The sequence below is a fragment of the Humulus lupulus genome, chromosome 9 (assembly GCF_963169125.1).
Source record: "Humulus lupulus chromosome 9, drHumLupu1.1, whole genome shotgun sequence".
NCBI classification, from domain to species: Eukaryota; Viridiplantae; Streptophyta; class Magnoliopsida; order Rosales; family Cannabaceae; genus Humulus; species Humulus lupulus.
Window position 1 is genome coordinate 42,690,962 of NC_084801.1, and position 19,904 is coordinate 42,710,865.

Sequence of the window (19,904 nt, forward strand, 5' to 3'; positions counted from 1 at the left end):
AAAATTCCACCAGTGCTTGCTCCATTGTTGTCTCTAAGTTTTTACCGACTTTCACAACCCTGGTCAGATTTTCTTCATCGAGTTGGACCTCTTCAAGATCCTCGATGGGTCCTATCTCTTCATCAAAATCCCCAAAGCGAGGATCTAAATCTCTGTCCTCACTTTGGGCAATGACCCATTTGGTGACATCATCACCTGATTGGGCTTGTACATCAATTGCCATTTGCAACTCTTTTCCAGCCACTTCCCTCGATACACCTTTCTTTGCCTTAGATATCGAGGCATTGTAGCACTCCCTCACTTCTCGCTGATTTCCCAACACACATCCAATCCCTGCGTCGGTTGGGAATTTCATGGCCAGGTGCCATATCGAGGTAACAGCTCGCAGGTCGACCAAAATTGGCCTCCCAATTACAGCATTATATGCTGAAGGACAATCAACTACTATGAAAGTAGTGAGTAATGTCCTATTTGTAGGTGCAGTACCTACTTTAACTGGGAGCCTAATCGACCCAGTTGGGGAGAGCCCTTCGCCAAAAAAACCATAAATGGTTTGGTTGCATGGCTCCAGGTCCTTGATAGGCAATTTCATTATTTCTAGTGAAGACTTGTATATGATGTTGACTGAGCTTCCTGTGTCAACCAACACCTTCTTAACCATCATGTTGGCGATTTAAACGTCAATGACCAACAGATCGGAGTGTGGGAATCGTACGTGCTGGGCATCGTCCTCAGAGAAGGTTATTAATTCCTCCTCTGTTTGAGCCTTCTTTGGTGCTCAATCCTCCACACTCATCATCTCGATGTCCTGGTCATGGCATAGGGATTGAGTGTATCGTTCCCTTGCCTTCCCACTGTCCCCTGCAAGGTGTGGGCCGCCACAGATGGTGAGTAACGTACCTGCCACAGGAGTTGGTTGTAAAGGTGGTGAGCGTTGGCATGCAGGTGCCTGCTCATTGCCACCTTGAGCCTCTCGCTGAGACCCTCCTGCGGCTCGCACATATCTCTTTAGATGTCCCTGCCTAATCAGGAATTCAATCTCGTCCTTCAACGAGTTACACTCATTGGTGTCATGTCCGTAGTCGATGTGAAAAAGACAGAATTTTGTGGTATCTCTCTTGGAGATATCCTTCCTTATAGGTGTGGGTCGCTTATAAGGAACATTAGAGCTGGTCGCCTGGTAGACCTTTGCTCGACTTTTGATAAGGGCCGTATGGTTGGTGAATCTCGGCTCATATCTATTGCCTTTGGGGCATTTATTCTCAGATGCTGACGGCTCATTGCTCGCCCTTTTTCCACCATTTTTTCCATTTCCGTTCCCGTTGCCCTTGCCGTTGCCATTGGGTTTATCCGACACCAAAACCCTACAACCAATCCTTCTCATAATCCTTCATAGAACCAATCGAATATGGATCGTGTCAAATACATCGCTCATAGAAAAAGAAAACCCACAAAATCCCCTACCAACCAGCCTGCAGCCTCTCCTACCAGCCAGCCTGTAGCCAATACCGAAGGTCCTTCAAACGATCCTCAACCCTTAAATTTTTCACCACCAGATATCCAACCCAAAGCTCGTCCATGTGATGGCACTCGAGCAGAGGTAGCCTGGTACATCGCCCCTCCAAGCGTCATATCAACCAGGATGGTGGCCAAGTATCCCAAGAAGTACGGGCTTCCTAGGATTGCTTTATACAAACCTACACCCGACCAGAGGGAAAACGTGCTCGGAGGTGCCTATAGCGCCTGCTCGAGGTATCTTATAGAAGTGGGGGCAATCTTGCTCTTGCACGACCTTTTCAGGGGGGTGGCCAATTATTTCGAGGTCACCCCTTTCCAAATAACTCCCAATGGATATAGAGTACTTTCAACACTCTATATCCTATACAACCACAAAAAATGGCATGTGCCTACCCCTCATGAGATCAACTATTTGTTCGATCTAAAGTCAAACCCCAATCAAAACAACACGTTCCATTTCTACCACCAGGAATTCGCTCACACATTGCTGAGTGACATAACCTATAAGTCCGACGTAGAAAAGTACTTCCCTACGGCCGACTTGGTCGCGAACAACATGGCCTTCACACGAGGAGGTAAATTATTTAATCTTCGTTCGACATTTATCTAGTCGCTTTTCATTTTTCCCTTATTCTTAGTTAGTTTGCGTTGTACTTAGGTCCATGGTACTAATTAAAACCCACTCCAGAAATAGATAAGAGCCACATCCCTGGCCAGCATGACAGACATAGAAAAGAGCATCAAAGAGCTGGTCACGGAGAGCAACCTGAGGCTGGTCAGACTTTTAGAACCTCACCAGCAAGTGAAGTAATCAACTGCTAGGAGTGCCACTGGAGATGGCATTGAAGCACAAGAAAACCCTGAAAAGCAGTAGGATGTGTCACAGCCCCAAAGGCATCGACCAGTGGGAGTGACCATTTAAGAGCCCAACCCCAATACTCGACCAGCCAACACCCCTTCCGAACATGGGAGGGGAAAACAAAAACTACTAGAATATGCTGGTCCTATACTCGAATCCTTTGACAAGAACGGTATAGATTTTTCACTCTTAGATAAACTGCTCATTCCTTATCATTTATTTGATAAGGACGACAACTTTAAATTTACGATCAGTAATTTTAGCTTGGACTTCTTCTAGGAAAATAGTTAGTGTAGCAGTAGTTCTTTAAATAATGTATCGAACAGTAATTGTAGTTCAAGTATACTACTTATAATTTCTTTTTAGTTTGTATCCTTATCATGCAAAACTATTTCTTAACATATCTTCTCGTTTGTTTTTGTTTTTGTAGTCATGCAATCTGACGACGCATTCGAAATCTACGCCTCTAGAGGCAAACCAGCGAGCACGAAGAAGTCGAGCAGAAGAAATTCTGGAGAAGCTAGTGGGGAACCTTCAAGAAAAAGGGCTCGACCAGAGGACCCTCCACCTCCTATTCCTTCTAGAGAAACTACACCTTCTTCTCCTCCTCGCATCGGGGCTTCCACCAACCAAACGGGGGAATCTTTGGCAGCAGAATTGCTGAGCAATGCTTATAGCTCAACAAACGATAAACTACAGAAAATAACCAAGCACCGCCGCAGCTAGGAGGCCTTTGCCTATCTCCCTGAGCTGAATCCTAGCCAGGTCCTTGATCGTGGGTTCAATGAAGTCCTCAGTGTAAGTTTCTTTTGCATTGTATTTTAGTCGAACTACATTTCATTTGATTAGCTCTGACAGCTTCATTTTTCCACCGTTCGCAGGGTATTCTGACCATGAACAACGGTTGGCGCCACGCTGAGGAGGTTGATTTAAAGCATGCCGAGGAGATCAAGGCATGGGAGGCAAAGTTTAAGGTGGCTGAAGACAAAGCTGCTATTTTAATCGAGGAGTTGAAGAAAAGCCAAGAAGATCTGGCTAAGGCTATTGCGGCTAAGGACAAATTCAAGGAAGCCTCCGAGACCAACTATAAGGAGGCAGCCAAGCTGCAAGAAGAGCTGGAGGCCACTGGTTTGGAGGAGCGAGTCAAACTGCTCAAGGAGAAAAATTCCCAAAACTTGGAGAGGTTCTGAGGAGCCACCTTCAACTGCTTTTACATGTTCTGGAAGAATAATCAAGATGCAAAATTTGATTACCTTCCTGAGCAGGTAAAACAAGTTGAACTTCCAAGTGCACTACTCGTCTGAAAGAGGAGAAAAGTGCCCAAGAATCTCTTGAAATCTCCTTGGCGATGGGCATAGACGGTGTCGAAGAAGAAGCCAGCCCTTCAGTCGATCAATAGCCTCAACATGACCCCCAAACAGCTTGTTCGTGGTGTTGAGACAATTTGCTCGTGGTGTTAAGACATTTCATTTTGATATTATAACAGTTGCAAATTATTATTTATATTATAACATCTGCTTGTATGACTGAACTTGCACACTTTATTATGATTTCACAAAATTAACTAAATTTTTTGAAAAATACTCTAAGTTTCGTAGTATGTTTTCCCTTATTTCGCTCGTGTGTTTACATATCTTTATGATATGCATATGCTTTGCTCGCTTAGTATCTTATATGACCCCCAAATGATCGAGGAGTATAAGGTTCTCGGTCATTTTCCATTGACCAATACTTGTTCGAACATTACTGCTCATGTACTTATAAACAATTATTGATAAAATAGCAAAACAACACACGTAATGAGCAAATACTTGTAAGAAATACAATAATTGGCAAGAATAACTAGCTGCGCACAATTCCTTTTATTTCTCGTAATCAAATGGACAAGATTCGTGTTTGTACGAGTGATCAAAAAAGGAAAATGGTGTATGGCCTATTGTTGTTCGGTGAGATGTCCTATACGACTAGAGTACTTTTGGCAATTGTTCTGGCCATGCTCCCTTTACTTCTTCGAGCCTTTTTTTCAGTGTGTCCTTCAGAGTTTTGTTAACAGCTTCAACTTGTATGTTGGCTTATGGGTGGGCGGCTGACAAAAAGCTCTTCGTGACACCATGTCGCTCGCAGAAATCGGTGGAAAGGTCGCTGCCAAATTGTGTGCCATTATTTGATACAATCTTTTTCGGCAAACCATATCAGCATACAATGTTTTTGACAACGAAATCCAATACTTTCTTAGTCGTGATTGTTGCGAGTGGTTCAACTTCAGCCCACTTAGTAATATAGTCGACAACAACTACTGCATACTTGACATTCCCTTTTCTTGTGGGCAAAGATCCGACTAGGTCAATTCCCCAAACTGCGAATGGCCAAGGGCTTTGCATCTGTTTAAGATGATTTGGGGTCGCTCGAGGTATCTTGGAGAATCATTGGCATTTATCACACTTCTTAATGAATTCCATGGAATCTTTGATCATTGTAGGCAAGAAATACCCTTGTCAGAGAATCTTCTTTGACAAACTTTGCCACCCAGCATGATCTCCACAAAATTCTTCATGTACTTCTTGCATCAATTCCTTAGCCTATTCCTTGGAGATACACCGTAATAAAGGCATTGAGTATCCCTGTCTATATAAGATTCTATCGAACAAGATAAACCAAGCCGATTGCCTTTGAAGTGTCCTCGCCTTATTCCTATCTGCTGGTAACAATCCTTGTTCGAGATATTGTATGATGGGAGTCATCCATGTGTCAGACACTTGTATTACTAGCGAGGATTCTTTCGCTTGTATGCTTGGTGCTAATAAATGTTTGACTGGTACTATGCTTAAAGTGTCGGCATCTTTGGCGCTTGCTAACTTGGCTAAGACATCAGTGTTTGAGTTCTGGTCGCAAGGTACTTGCTGGAGAGTATACTTCTCGAACTATGCTAGTAAATCCTTCTCCTTGCTTAGATAAGCAACCATCTTAAGACCCATAGCCTGATATTCTCCAATAATCTAATTAACTACTAGTTGGGAGTCACTATATATTTCTAGTGACTTTATGTTAATATCCTTGGCTAGTCTTAATCCTATGAGCAGGGCCTCGTACTCGACTTCATTGTTGGAGGCTTTAAAGTTGAATCTGATTGCACAGTGAAACAGATGTCCCTCGGGGGTGATTAAGATCTGTCTTGCCCCCGCGTTGTGCTTGTTAGAGGACCTGTTTACGAACAGTCTCCAGGCGGGAGTTTGATTTTGATTATCTATCTCTATTATCGACTCGCTGGCAGGGAGTCCGGTGAATTCAGCAACAAAATCCGCTAAGGCTTGTCCCTTTATGGCTACTCGAGGTGCATAGGAAATTTCAAACTGCCCCAGCTCAACAGCCCATTTTAATAGTCGACCAGTTGCTTCTCGTTTCTACAAGACTTGTCGTAGTGGTTGGTCGATAAGCACTATTATGGGGTGAAATTGAAAGTCGGGTCGCAGTTTTCTAGACGCCAGTATCAAGCAGTAAGCCAATTTCTTTATAGGCGGATATTGCAATTCCGCTCCCACTAGCATTTTCTGTACGTAGTATACTACTTTTTGAATGTTGTCTTCCTCCCTGATTAAAACAGGACTGGGAGCATACTCTGTTATGGCTAAGTAGAAGTACAAAGTCTCTCCTTCGACCGGGTTATCCCTAAAAAATCCAGGGATGACGTGGCGAATGAGAAAGCAACATGTGGCATCACAAATCAGGGAAAAATGATGAAGTATTGAAAAAAAACCGATGAGCAAAAAAATATAGGTTCAGGACCTATAGGGAAGTCGACCAAGCCTAAACCCCCTAGGCGTGGTTGGCCCATGCATGCCCAAAAACCCCTCGAGGTGGTTGGCCTACACTCTCGAAAATGGGTAAAACTCACGCTCGTTTAGACTGAGATCAATAAGCCTGGTACCCAGAAGATTCACAGGCCTAGCACTTAGCAGACCAATGGGCCTAGCACCCAAGCTCTAAAGGGTCGTCGAGCCTAGCACCTAAGTCTCATAAACCAATCTAGACTTAGCATTTTCCTAGAGGTTTCAATCGTGCATTGTCTACCACGATCCAGAGAAACAACGAGAAGACCCATGATCTCATAATCATGGGGAGGTGGACACATATCTCCACTACCTAATTATCGTGTACCAAACCACGATCCCAGTTCTACTGATCATGTAACAACCCCTGGGTACTATAAATAAATGACCCAGGGCTTCATTGAAGGGGGTCAGGAAATTTTTTTGGGAGAAACTCTAGGCAAATTAGCAACGAGTGAATACTTTTGTTCATCAGTGTAATTGTCTATCGAGTAATTCAATACTAAAAACTAAGTGGATTAGGTTATTACTGTTCATCAGAATAGGGCTGAACCACTATAAATTCCTATGTGTTTGTTTAAGATATTGGTACTATGTCATATTTTATATTCATTTCAAAAGGTGTCGTATATTTTACATACGGTCGTTGGCCAATTTCACAGGTCAACATTTTGGTTCTTTCATTGAGAGTACGAAATCAAGAAACACACTTTCATCAGTTTTACGATGCTTCCAAAATCCAGTCAGACAAAGAAGACGACTCCCAGGGATTCCACCACTCAGGATCCCATCGATCCTGTTAACAAACCTCAGGTGGAGGTTGGAGATCAACCTGATGCAGAAGATCCACAAGATGCTCACTAGGAGGAGATGGCGCAATTTCTGGCGAGGCATGAGACCTTTGCTGCAGAAATTTCCCTCCAGAGGGCGACTATGGAACGACAACGACATGAGATAGATGAGCAGGTCCAGAGGATAATCCAGAGGGAGCAGGAAGCTAACTGGAGGCACTATGAGGCTATTGTGGCCCTGGAGGCGGCTACTCAGTTACCCGAGCTAATGCTGAAGTTGTTGCTCATGCGGTGAGGGAGGCTCAGGCCAAAGTAGCAGGAATGTGAGACAACAATAACAGGGAGTCCCGAGGGAGGAGTCGAACCCCAAGGACGCTCTCAGAGCCAGAATAAAGAGGCACAGTCCAAGACTGCCTCTTCCATGACTAAAAAGAATAACACTTTGTCTGGAAGTAGGAGTTCTACCAACCCAAAGGCCCCTTCCCAGGGGGACAGATGGAACAACGCAGGAGATGAGGGTCAAACATCTGAGAGGCGTGATAGGAATGAAAACGGCCGCTCAAAGTTTCAGTCATGTAGAAGGAGAGGCTCGAGGCAGGGTCACACTAACAAAGGCAAGGCAGACCTACCGCCCCTACACCCTCAGTCTCTCAAGGGAAAGGAACCGATGACCAATACCAATAACGTGTTCGATAGACTCGCGAAAAATGCACAACCTCAGGATTTGAGGGAGGCCATTAACAGGAGGACCAACGCTCAGGAGGGGGTAACAGGGATGTCTACCCAACCTGGAGCAGAGATCCCACCAGCAGTGCAGGCTCAAATAGATGCACTCGTCATGGTGTCCAGGGTCTGACAAAGAAACCATCTGATATCGAGCTGGCTCATAGAAGTGGGAGTCCCTTCAGTGCTAATATCCAAGCTGCTCAACCACCACCAAAATACAAGACCTCGAAACTCCCAACATACACTGAGAAAGAGGACCCAGTACGACACATTGGAAAGTTTGAGGATTAGATGGAGTTACTCAGTGTGGAGCATGATTAAAGGTGCAGAGCTCGGGGGTAGGGTTGCACCAACAAGAGCAAGGCAGACCTACCATCCCTACACCCTTAGTCTCGCAAGGGAAAGGAATCGATGAACAACACCAATACCATGTTTGATAGACTTGCGAAAGATGCACAACCTCAGGATTTGAGGGAGGTCATCAACAAGAAGACCAGCGCTCAGGAGGGGGTACCAAGGACGTCGACCCCCTCTGGAGTAGCGATCCCACCAGCAATGCAGGCTCAAATAGATGCACTCGTCATTGTTGTCCAGGGTCTGACAAAGAAACCTTCCGATATCGAGCTGGCTCATAGAAGTGGGAGTCCCTTCAGTGCTAATATCCAAGCTGCTCAACCACCACCGAAATACAAGACCTCGAAACTCCCAACATACACTAGGAAGGAGGACCCAGTACAACACATTGGAAAGTTCGAGGATCAGATGGAGTTACTCGGTGTGGAGCATGATTATAGGTGTAGAGTATTCCCTACCACTCTCTTTGACTCAGCTCAGGAATGGTATTGGAAATTAAACCTGGATCCATCACTTCCTAGGAGCAGTTCAGGAAGGAATTTTGCAAAGTCTTCAGTGCCGGACGGATTCAACCAGTTTATGCCAATTAGCTAGCTGACATCTAGCAAGGGAAGGATGAATCCCTGAAGGACTACATCCAGAGACTCATGAGAGAGGCAAACTGAGCGTCCATAGTAGGAGATGAAGGGAAGTTCGTTGCCATTTCAGCAGGAATAATTTATCGTAGTCCCTTGTGGGATAGCATACGCAGGAACCCCATCAACAACTTGGAGGAGTTCCTGCACCGAGCATACAAATACATGAATCTAGATGACGCTATCATGAAGGAAGAAAAAGGCATAAACCATCCAACCACTGTCAAGGTAGATAAGAATGGTGCAAACCCTCAGGGCGGTAATGGGGGCAACGGTAAGAAAAGGAATACCTCAGGGTCCGAGAAGGGTGAAGAAAAGAAAGTTAAGTCACCACCAGCCGACAAACAGCCTAAGCATCAGCCCTACCAGCCCAGGTTCACCAATTATACCGTCCTGACTACATCAAGGGCTGAGATTTACTTGGCAACATATTAGGAGGTACCATACCGAAAGCCACCGCCCTTTCACTCAAAAGGAAAGAGAGATAAGAATAAGTTTTATCGTTTCCATAATGATTATGGGCATGACACAAACGAGTGCAAACAATTGAAGGATGAGATAGAGTTTCTTCTCCAATCAGGAAAACTCTCGAGGTACCTAGTCAAGACCAAAACCCTGAGCAGGAATCCAGAATTCCAAAGGTAGAGGAGTCCACCACTGGAGCCAGCGGCCGTAGACTTCACACTGGATACCATATGTGGGGGCCCCACATAGCAGGCAACAATAACAATGCTCGTGAGAGATATGCAAGGACCCTAAGACATGAGGTAGGGGAGTCTTCCCAGTGCATGGGAGTCAAGGAGAGATCTCCAAAGAATCCAAAGTATGAAAGTGAAACTCTCACTTTTACGGAGGATGACGCCAGGCACGTGAGGTACCCCCACAATGACCCTCTGGTCCTTACCATTCAAATTGCCAATGCCCGAGTGCAGAGATGCTTGGTTGATATGGGAAGCTCAGTAGATGTCATCTACAAAACATCCCTCGAGAAGATGAAGCTCACAGTCAAGGACCTGTCACCGTGTTCCCAAGTGATATATGGATTCATGAGAGAATGCCTAGCACGAGTATGAACTATCAGACTACCGGTCATGGTGGGGGATGCCCCCAGGCATGAGACTGTGATGACAGAGTTCCTTGTGGTTGATTGCTTATCGACTTACAATGTAGTGCTCGGGAGACCCCTCTTGATGGCATTACACGCATCATTGTCTATCTAGCATCTATCTTTGAAGTTCCCCACAAGCGTAGGGCAAGGATGCGTATAGGGTAACCAAAGGGAGGCACGAGAATGCTATAATGCGTCAGTGGTCAAGGGAAAGAAAGGACCATGCGTAAACAACATGGTAGTAACCTGCTGCGAAGAGAATGAAAGAACCGATGAGGTTGTCAACATGGAAGTTGACATTGAAAGAAACACTCTGCTAGAGTTGAGGGCTCCTTTTAACAAAGATTTGTTATTATAGCAAGTTTCCCAAAGCAAGGGAAACAACATTGATCCTCACTTTAGGGATGAAGTCATGGGGATGGAACTAGTCGAAGATCTTGATGAAGTCCTACTAGATGAGGAGGACCCGACTAAAGTAATTATAGTCAGGAAGGAGCTAAAGGTGGAAATTAAGGCACGGTTGGTAGAATTTTTGAAAAAGAACCAGGACGTCTTTGCCTGGTCACATAAGGACATGGTTGGAATTCCTCCATCCGTGATAAGCCATGTCCTCAATGTGGACAAAAACTACCCAACGGTGCAGAAAAAGAGGAGACTGCTTGACAAAGACCGGTCTCAAGCCCTGAAGGATGAGGTCGATCAGCTTAGGGAAAACAATTTTATAAGGGAGGCCTACTACCCAGATTGGTATCAAACCCCGTGCCGGTCCCAAAGCCAAATAGAAAGTGGAGAACATGCATGGACTTCATAGATCTGAACAAGGCCTACCCCCAAAGATTGCTTCCCACTACCTAGAATAGACCAACTGGTCGATGCAACAACAGGACATGAAATACTCTCATTCATGGATGTGTATTATGGGTATAATCAATTAATTATGCACCCTCCCGACGAGGAACATACCATCTTCCAGACAGACAAGGGATTGTACTATTATAAGGTGATGCCATTCGACTTGAAGAACGCAAGAGCCACCTACCAGCATTTAGTGAATGACATGTTTCGAGACTTGATCGACAAAAATATGGAGGTATACGTCGATGACATGTTGGTCAAGTCCAAAGAAGCTGGAGGGCATGTTCGAGACTTGGAGGAATGCTTTGCAATACTTAGAAAGTATAACATGAAGTTAAACCCTCTTAAGTGCTCGTTTGGAGTTGGTTCTGGTAAGTTTCTCGGATACATAGTGGAATCGAGGCTTTGATCGACATGAAGTCACCTACCACAATCAAAGAAGTGCAAAGCTTAACCGGGAGAATAGCTGGCCTCAGTAGGTTGATATCAAAGTCTTCGGACAAGTGTGTCCCTTTCTTTAACTTACTAAGGGGCAGTAATAAGATCCAATGGACCGAGGAATGTGAGAAAGCTATCCAAGCCTTGAAGGAGCATCTCGCTCAACCAGTCAAAGAAGATTCTTTCTTTCAAGTTTGAACTTAAGCTCGAGTCTTTAAACTTGTGCTCGATCCCAACAACAATAGGTCAGGAATCATGCATATTTATACAAGTGTTCAGCCACTGCTTGTTTTCTTCAAGCTTACGCTTTTCAAGCCTACAATTCGAGGCTCATTTATTCATCCTCGAAATTTGGGTGTAACATTTTGCGCCCTCAAAAGTATTGTTTCGAATCCTCTCAGAATGAAACTTTTAGACTCCACTTTTCGAAAAACGTGCGATCTACCACACTCGAGTGCGAACACGCATCACTTGGGAATTGCACACCAAAAGTACTCAAGTACTCTCTTTTTCTGTACCCGTCCTTTCATATGACCCTTTTTGCTGCCAATTTGAAGAATTAAACCCGGTCCATCAGATCATCTTTTAACTCAAACCAAGGGCCCAGATTCACTCGACCCTTGCCATTCCTTTTTGACGTATATATATGTTCTCTCTTCTTCTCCATTTTTCATTTTTTCCTTCTAACTTTTAGAAAAGAAAACACGAACCATAGCTTCCTCAATTTGCATGTTCTTCAAACCGAATAAGCAAAGCAACCTCATCACCTTCAGCTCCGTGAAATCATTCTTGCTTCCGCTACTTCAGTCAACAATCTCATTGTATCCTTGATCCAATTCGCGTAAGTGCTCTGATCTTCCTGGTTATATATGTTTTTTTCCTTTTCTACGTGTTTCTTCTATCTGTGAGGATGCCTTTCTGGTTTTTACCAAATTTTCATGGCTCCTCTTTTGCATTAGGCAAGTTTTTTTTTTATTTGAGTAGATTTAGTATGATTAAGATCACAGTTTAGACCAAAAAATCTCTGGTAGAAACATGTAAAAATGAAGTTTTTCAGGTGATGGGGTATTTTGGTCATAGGTTTCATGTAGCTTAAGAAATAGGGTTTTGGATTAGGGTTTTAATGCACGAATCCCGAAAATATCGCCTTTTCGGGTAACTGCCAACTTTTTCCCCGGAAACCCGGGATTCTTTTAAAACTGGTAACAACTGTCCCACTCCCGCGTGGGTGCACGCTCGATGCCCGAACTTTACAATAGTTCGGGATAGACATCCGAGTCAATCTCGCCTTTTCCAGCCTTCAGGCTCAATTAGGGTGATCTCGTTATCTCGAGCTTTCGAGCTCGAGTTATCAAGATTTTAACCCCTTCCTCTTTTTTTTTTTTTTTTTTTTTATATATAATGGGCTCTCACCTTTTTCTTCCTTGCTAGATGTCGTAGTACTTTGAGAATCGGTGGGGGCCCAAGTTTGCCATCCCTTACCACCCATCAAATCCCAGTCCTGAATCGCCTTTCACCCAAAATCAACGACTAATTCACGAGCACAAAGAATGGTGTGAGCAAGAGGATATACGAGACCACTTTTGATGTTAGATCGACGAGGTCAAAGAGAATAAAAGGAAGAGACTCCGAGTGGCAGCCTATCCCGACCTAGACCCCGAGATCCAACCTATCCCATTAGACCCCATACTCAAAGTTACCACAGCCTTATCACCTGGTGAGGTCGTATTCAGCCTTATGGAGGGTCCTTCTAACCAGTCCCCCAAAGCTCCCAAATCCCTTTTTATCCCAGTCTCAGAGAGTTCTTTCTTCGAGGCCGAACACTACTAGAGTTCCATTACTTAGACTCGAAAAATTTCCGAGCTCCTCTCCTATCATGGGCTGAAGCTCTCTGGAAAGTTAGTTCGTCACCCTGCTAGCTTCGATGAGAGGAGTTGTTTTGCTTCTGATGAAGACGATCCAGACAGAAAAGTCAAGCTCGTAGCCTAGAGCCATGACCATTTATGAGCTGGGGCTTTACTACCCCTAAAGGATTACTTTTGGAGCTTTCTAGACTACACAGGCATAGCTCCATTCCAACTCCAAACGAACTCGTACAGGGTTCTGTCCACGTTAAAGTCGATATACAAAGAAATTAAATGGGTGGAGCCTACGATACACGAGATCATGTACCTCTTCTGCCTTAAAAGCAACCCATCCCAAGCTCATGGTGGGGATAGGTTCTATTATCTATCAAGTTACCCCAAGGAGAAGCGACTGTTCGAAGATATTCTAAACCATCCTCCAAACTTCAAGACCACCTTCTTCTGGATAGACGGTCTCACTCCCTCTTGATTCTACTCCTTTTGGAGAATTCGTAAGTTCCTTGCTTATCTTTTCTGATTAAATTTCCCTTTAATTTGTGAACCCAACTAACTTACTCAAATCTTTTATATAGCCACCTACCATCGTCCCCAGCCCATGGACACCATGAGAGAACATAGGGAAGCTATCCTCAAGCTTCCCTATGGTTGGCGATCCTTCTCTTACCTTCTTCACGAGAACAAGCTTCGGCTTTGAAACCTTATAGAAGAAGGTGAGACCACCAAAGACTTGGGCAACCGTAAATATGCGAGATGGGAGGACATGCCCGTGCCTACCACCAAGCTCCCCTTGAGAGACAAACATGCCAATTAAAGCTCTCAAGCCCATAGACCTCGCCCATTCGAACCCTCAGGCTTGGGAAATGAGGCACAGGATGAGGCCTCAGCGAGCTCGTCAGGAGGCAAAGTCGTGCTCAACTCATCCATGTGGTCTTCGTCATTACTTAACTATGAACTTGACGTAATGATTCTCTTTGAGGACACCAGGGATAAATTCCTAGGATGGTCGAGAGTAGACCGTAGAGTCCGTAGGTTCGATAGTTGGCTAGGTTAATACCAAACCATGTATAGCTTAAATGAGGTTTGGGATGGGGTAGCAGTGCAATACGACACAAACGACTATAGGGACCTTTCGAGGATGTCCCCCACCTTTAGAAAGGGGACTCCCATGGCCTCGTCAGAAGACAGGGGAATTTCCTGGTCCCTAAGTTCGAGCTCTAGTGAGTCCTCTTGTTAAATTTTTGACACCTAGTCCTTTTCACTTTATAAAAATGTGTATGAATTTTTTCTTTCTCAGCTTGATTAATTTTCCTTGTGCTTTTCAGGTGACATGGAGTTGGATCTAGACAGCCTTTTGGGACAGCCCCCCAAGCCCCGAGGTACCAAACGAGGTCATGTAACCTCAAAGAAAGGGGTTTCCTCGAAGTCGGCCAAGATCGTTGAGGGCTCCTCTCCCTTGAAGCCCGCCTCTTCCAAGCCCAAGGCCCAGGCTCCGGACTCCACGGACGTGGTTTCTAACACATCTCTCATGACCTCAACGGTTGCCACCATCGAGCCTCAGGAGACCATGCCACCTCCCCAATTGATCCCTGTTGGAGACAAAGGCAAACAAGTTTTGCATCCTTCGGCCCTCAAGCCTACGGGTGCCCCGAATGTGGTCCTCAAGTTTGTGGCGTCATCACACATGCGGGAGTACCCTTTGGAGAATGTGGCAGGGTCTCTTGGAGCTGACCTTTGCTCGAACCTGTTGTCCTGAGCAGGCCAGTTCTGCAGCAACCTCGATGCCAATGTGTGGCAGTTTTTGAGGGGGGACAATCCCACAAGCCTCACCGACCAAACCATGGAGCTCGGGGTTTCGGTAAGTCTGTTCCCCATGACTTTTACTTTCTTTGGTCACCTGTTTATTTTATAACCATTGTAAAAACTTTTTGTTTCAGGCCCTTCTTGGTGTCCTTTGCCAAAGTTCTGTATTCTCCTCAAAGATGGTAGCGGAGAAAACCCTGGTTTATGAAACAAACCAGGCTCGCATCTGAGCTGAAGATGGTTTGAAGGAGGCCAAGGGAGCCCAGGTCAGAGCTAAGGAGGCCCAAGCCAAGGCCAAGGATGCCCTCAAGATTCTTCAAGCTAAACTTGACTCCTCCAAGGCTATTGCCAACAGCCTGAAGGTGGAACTCGACACACAAATAGCAGATTTTGACGCTGCCAGAGCCGAGATCGATCGCTTGAAGGCAGAGACAAGTGCTGCCAAGGCCGAGGCTGAACAGCTGAAGGAGAAGAAGAATTCCCTCTTCAAAATTCTTGAGGATGACAAGAAGCTTCTCACCAAGGAGTTCAAGACCAAGAAGGATTGGGCTACGGACCGAGCTATGTATATGATATGGTCTCTGAACCCCGACATAGACACTTCGTTCCTCTAAGACAAATAAAAGGAGTTCATCTCCAAATGGAAGAGGCTCGGTTGGCTGAGGAGGAGGTCACAGCCACTATCCAGGATGGTGGGAACGAAGATGACAAAGGCGAGGAGGCCGAGTCTGTTTTAGTTGACCAACACTAAGCTGTCTCAAATAGGGTCACTTCCCTAATAATTTTTGTAATTATACTATATATTTTTGTGCCCTTGGGGCAAAGAAAATTTACAGGTCGAGTTTGAGCTATTTTGATTATCTCCTGGATGTTATATTTTAATAGTAGTTTTATGTTTTTAACTTTCTAGCTCGAAAACCTTTTTTCACATTATCTACCTTTAGCTTTTTGCATTAATATTATACATCACATTTCTAGATTGAAATATTTTGAGCATGTTATTATTAAGGACCTGTTTTTATACTTGTTTATTTGTACAAACATATGTTGGGTTTAAGTTCGAATTTCAATATATTCATGCATAGTTTATTCAAAATACCCATGTTCGACTTCGTTTTTGTCAAGGTCGAACTTTACTTTTACCATGTATTTAAAAAATACTTAATGGCATGTAACCTCGTTAGTCTAGTTATATTTTTTTTTCCAGTTACTTTTCCTCATCCTCGAGTATGATCTCGAGGTTGCGAGGTCGAAACTCATTTGTAAAAATTTCCAGTCTTAACTTGTGCTTTTTTGTTGGTTTATCTAGAATTCCAACTTTTGATTGTGTCGATTAGATTTTGCTGGTTTGTTCCAAACTTGTTTAATTCGTGTTTGGTTAATGATCCATACACTTATTATTTTCTTCATGTTAGGTTAACAATCCATACATTGATATTAGGATTTATTTTTATTGATGTTATATTTTTTCAAGCTCTTGGTATGATTGTATACCACTTATGCTCCCTTAATATCCTATGATTGTGATCGTAGGTTATTGAATTTTGAGGGCTTGCAAAAAAAAACAATAAAAATACAATATTTGAATGAAATTCAGTGCTTTATTAACAAAAAGCAAAAAATCAAATACAAGCTTGGTTAAAATGAATAAAAACCATTCATACGTTACTAATAATAAGGTCGTAGATGTTCACCATTCCAAGCTCGCGGAACCAATCCTCCATTTAGCCTTGCTAGTTTATAAACTCCAGGTCGAATGATGGACTCGATCTGGTTAGGTCCCTCCCAATTAGGCCCGAGCACCACAGCAGATGGGTCTCGTGTGGCCAGAAACACGCGCCTCAATACTAATTCTCCCAATATGAATTTCCTATCTTGGACTCTTTTGTTAAAATATCTTGTAGCCCTCTACTAGTATGTATCATTTTTCAGCTGGGCTTCGTCTCGTCTTTCTTCGATAAGGTCCAAAATTTCTTCGATCTGGGATTGGTTCAAGGTTTGATCATATGCGTCGCGCCTTATAGTTGGGATTTTGACCTCGATAGGCAACATGGCCTTGCATCCATAAGCCAGGGAGAAGGAGGCATGCCCCGTCGAGGTTCTTGCCATCGTTCTGTCTGCCCACAGTACTTGAGGTAGTTCCTCTGGCCATCTTCCCTTAACTTCTTCTAAAATTTTCTTCATAGAACTCTTTAGAGTCTTGTTTACTGCTTCGACCTGGCCATTTTCCTGTGGATGGGCCACGAAGGAAAAGCTTTTAATTAACCCTTTTTTTTTGCAGAAATGTGTGAACAAATCACTGTCGAATTGGGTCCCATTATCTGACACAATCTTTCTGGGCCTCCCGTATCTACAAATGATATTTTTTACTATGAAATCTTGGACTTTCTTTGAGGTGATAGTAGCTAAGGGTTCGACTATGGTCCACTTCTTAAAATAATCAACGATAACTACAACGTATTTTACTCCACCTTTTTCGGCTGGCAAGGAGCCTATGAGGTCGATTCCCCATACTACGAATTGTCATGGGGAACTCATCATGGTAAGCTCGGTGGGTGGGGCTCGCGGTATTGAAGCGAACCATTGACACTTATCACAACGCTTAATGTACTCAAATGAATCTGCCTTAGCTGTAGGCCAGAAATATCCTTGCCTAATCACCTTTTTTGACAGACTATGCGCCCCCCCCCCCCTAGTGTGGTCTCTGCAAAATACTTCGTGGATTTCTTCTAAAATCTTCTTTGCCTCGGGGGGAGTTACACACCTAAGTAGTGGTATGAAGTATCCCCTTCTGTACAACTTTCCTTCTAAGATGGTGTATCTTGGTATTTCGTACATAAGTTTTCTAGCCTCGTTTCGGTCTGCTGGGAGACTTCCGGTTTCGAGGTAGTCAACTATTGGGGTCATCCAGGTGGGCTGCGAGTCAATCATGTTGACATCTTCTTCCTTAGGCTCGGTTATGATTCGAACCAGTAGGAATTATATTGGAACCACGTTGAGTGTGTCAGCTTCTTTGGTCGTGGCGAGCCTGGCCAATGCATCTGCGTTCAAATTTTGTTCCCGTGGAACTTGTTCTATGGCGTAGAACTCAAATTCCCTAAATGTTGCCTTAACTTTCTCCAAATAGACTTCTATTTTTATGCCACGAGCCTGATATTCACCTAGGACCTAGTTAATGACCAGCTGAGAGTCACTGTAGTAGTGGATGGCCTTTGCTTTGAGCTCGGAATCTATCCAAATACCTACTAATAATGCCTCGTACTCAGCCTCGTTATTCATGCCTCAAAGCCAAATCTTAACGTCGAATGGAAGTGATTTCCTATCGGGGTGATCAAAATGATTCCTGCCCCCGATCCATTTTCATTAGAGGACCCATCGACGCAAAGTCTCCACAGCTCGTGAGCTGGGGTTATGACTTCCTCGTTGGACATTCCTAAACATTTGACAATAAGTCTGCTCTTTGATCGTTTTCCTAGGATGATAGGTGATCTCGAACTGTCCGAGTTCAATGACCCGTTTCAACAATCTCCCGGATGCTTCAGGCTTGGATAATACTTGCCTTAACAGTTGATCAGTTAACAGATGTATAGGATGTGCTTGGAAATAGGGTCGGAGCTTTCGAGATGCATGTATTAGGCACAAAGCCAGTTTTTCCATTAATGGGTATCTAGATTCTGCCCCCAGTAACCTTTTGCTAACGTAGTAAACATGTTTTTGTACTTTCTTATCCTCACGAATAAGTACTGCACTAATGGCATGCTCGTTTGTTGTGAGGTATAAGTACAAGACTTCCTCTATGATTGGCTTAGACAGGATTGGTGGCTCGACGAGATGTTTCTTAAGGTTCTGAAATGCGAGTTCACACTCGTTCGACCACTCGAATTTCTTGCCCCCTCTCAAAAGATTAAAGAATGGAAGGCATTGATCTGTAGATTTTGAGATAAACCTACTTAAGGTTGCCATTCGTCTAGTTAGACTCTGGACATCTTTATGTTTTTGAGGTGAGGGCATGTCAATTTACGCCTTAATCTTGTCGGGATTAGCCTTTATACCCTGAGCATTCACTATGAATCCGAGAAACTCTCATGAGGACACTCTGAATGAGCATTTCTGTGGGTTAAGTCGCATATTGTATTTTCGGAGCTCAGCGAAGCATTCAGCGAGATCGTCCACATGGTTACAGTTATGATTGGACTTGACTAACATATCATCCATATAAACTTCCACGTGTATTCCCTATCTGCTCAGCAACACATCCTATTCACCAGTCTTTGGTATGTGGCTCCTGCGTTCTTGAGTCTGAAAGGCATTACATTGTAGTAATACAAACCTTTATCAGTCACAAAGCTCGTGTGTTCCTGGTCTGGTGCATGCATGGCTATCTGGTTATATCCAGAGTAAGCATCCATGAAGGACATGATGTTGTGACCCGCAGTGGCATCTACGAGCTGATCGATTCGAGGCAAGGGAAAGAAATCCTTGAGACATGCCTTATTGAGATCCGAATAGTCAATGAAAGTTTGCCACTTTCCATTGGGCTTCGAAACCAGTACAGGATTGGGTATCCAATCAGGGTAGAAAGCATCTCAGATAAACTGATTTGGCTTCAGTCTTTCGACCTCCTCTTTCAAGGCTTTCTTCCTATCATCATCCAGGAGCCTTCTTTTTTGTTGCTTCGGAGGGAAGCTCTTATCTATGTTGAGTGCATGGCTTATAATGCTCGGACTGATTCCTACCATATCCGAGTGTGACCATGCAAACACGTCTTGGTTTTCTCTCAAGAAGCGAGTTAATTGCTATTTCGCATCCTCAGAAAGATTCTTTCCGATTTTTACCACCCATGTGGTATCTTTCTCATCGATCTTTACTTCTTCAAGCTCCTCAATTGGTCTGATATTGACCCTTTCTTCTTCTACTCTAGGGTCGATCTCTTATTCGATTTCAAAGACGGATCCGTTCAGTTCCCGAATAACAACAAGTGCTTGTGCACTTGTTTGGTTCTTTCCTCTCATGGAAATGCTATAGCTGTTGGAAATTGTGCCCTGAAAGCATATGTAGTAGACATTGTTTTATGAAATAAATAGATTGAATTTTTTATGCATATATTTTATGGACTATATTATTTTGT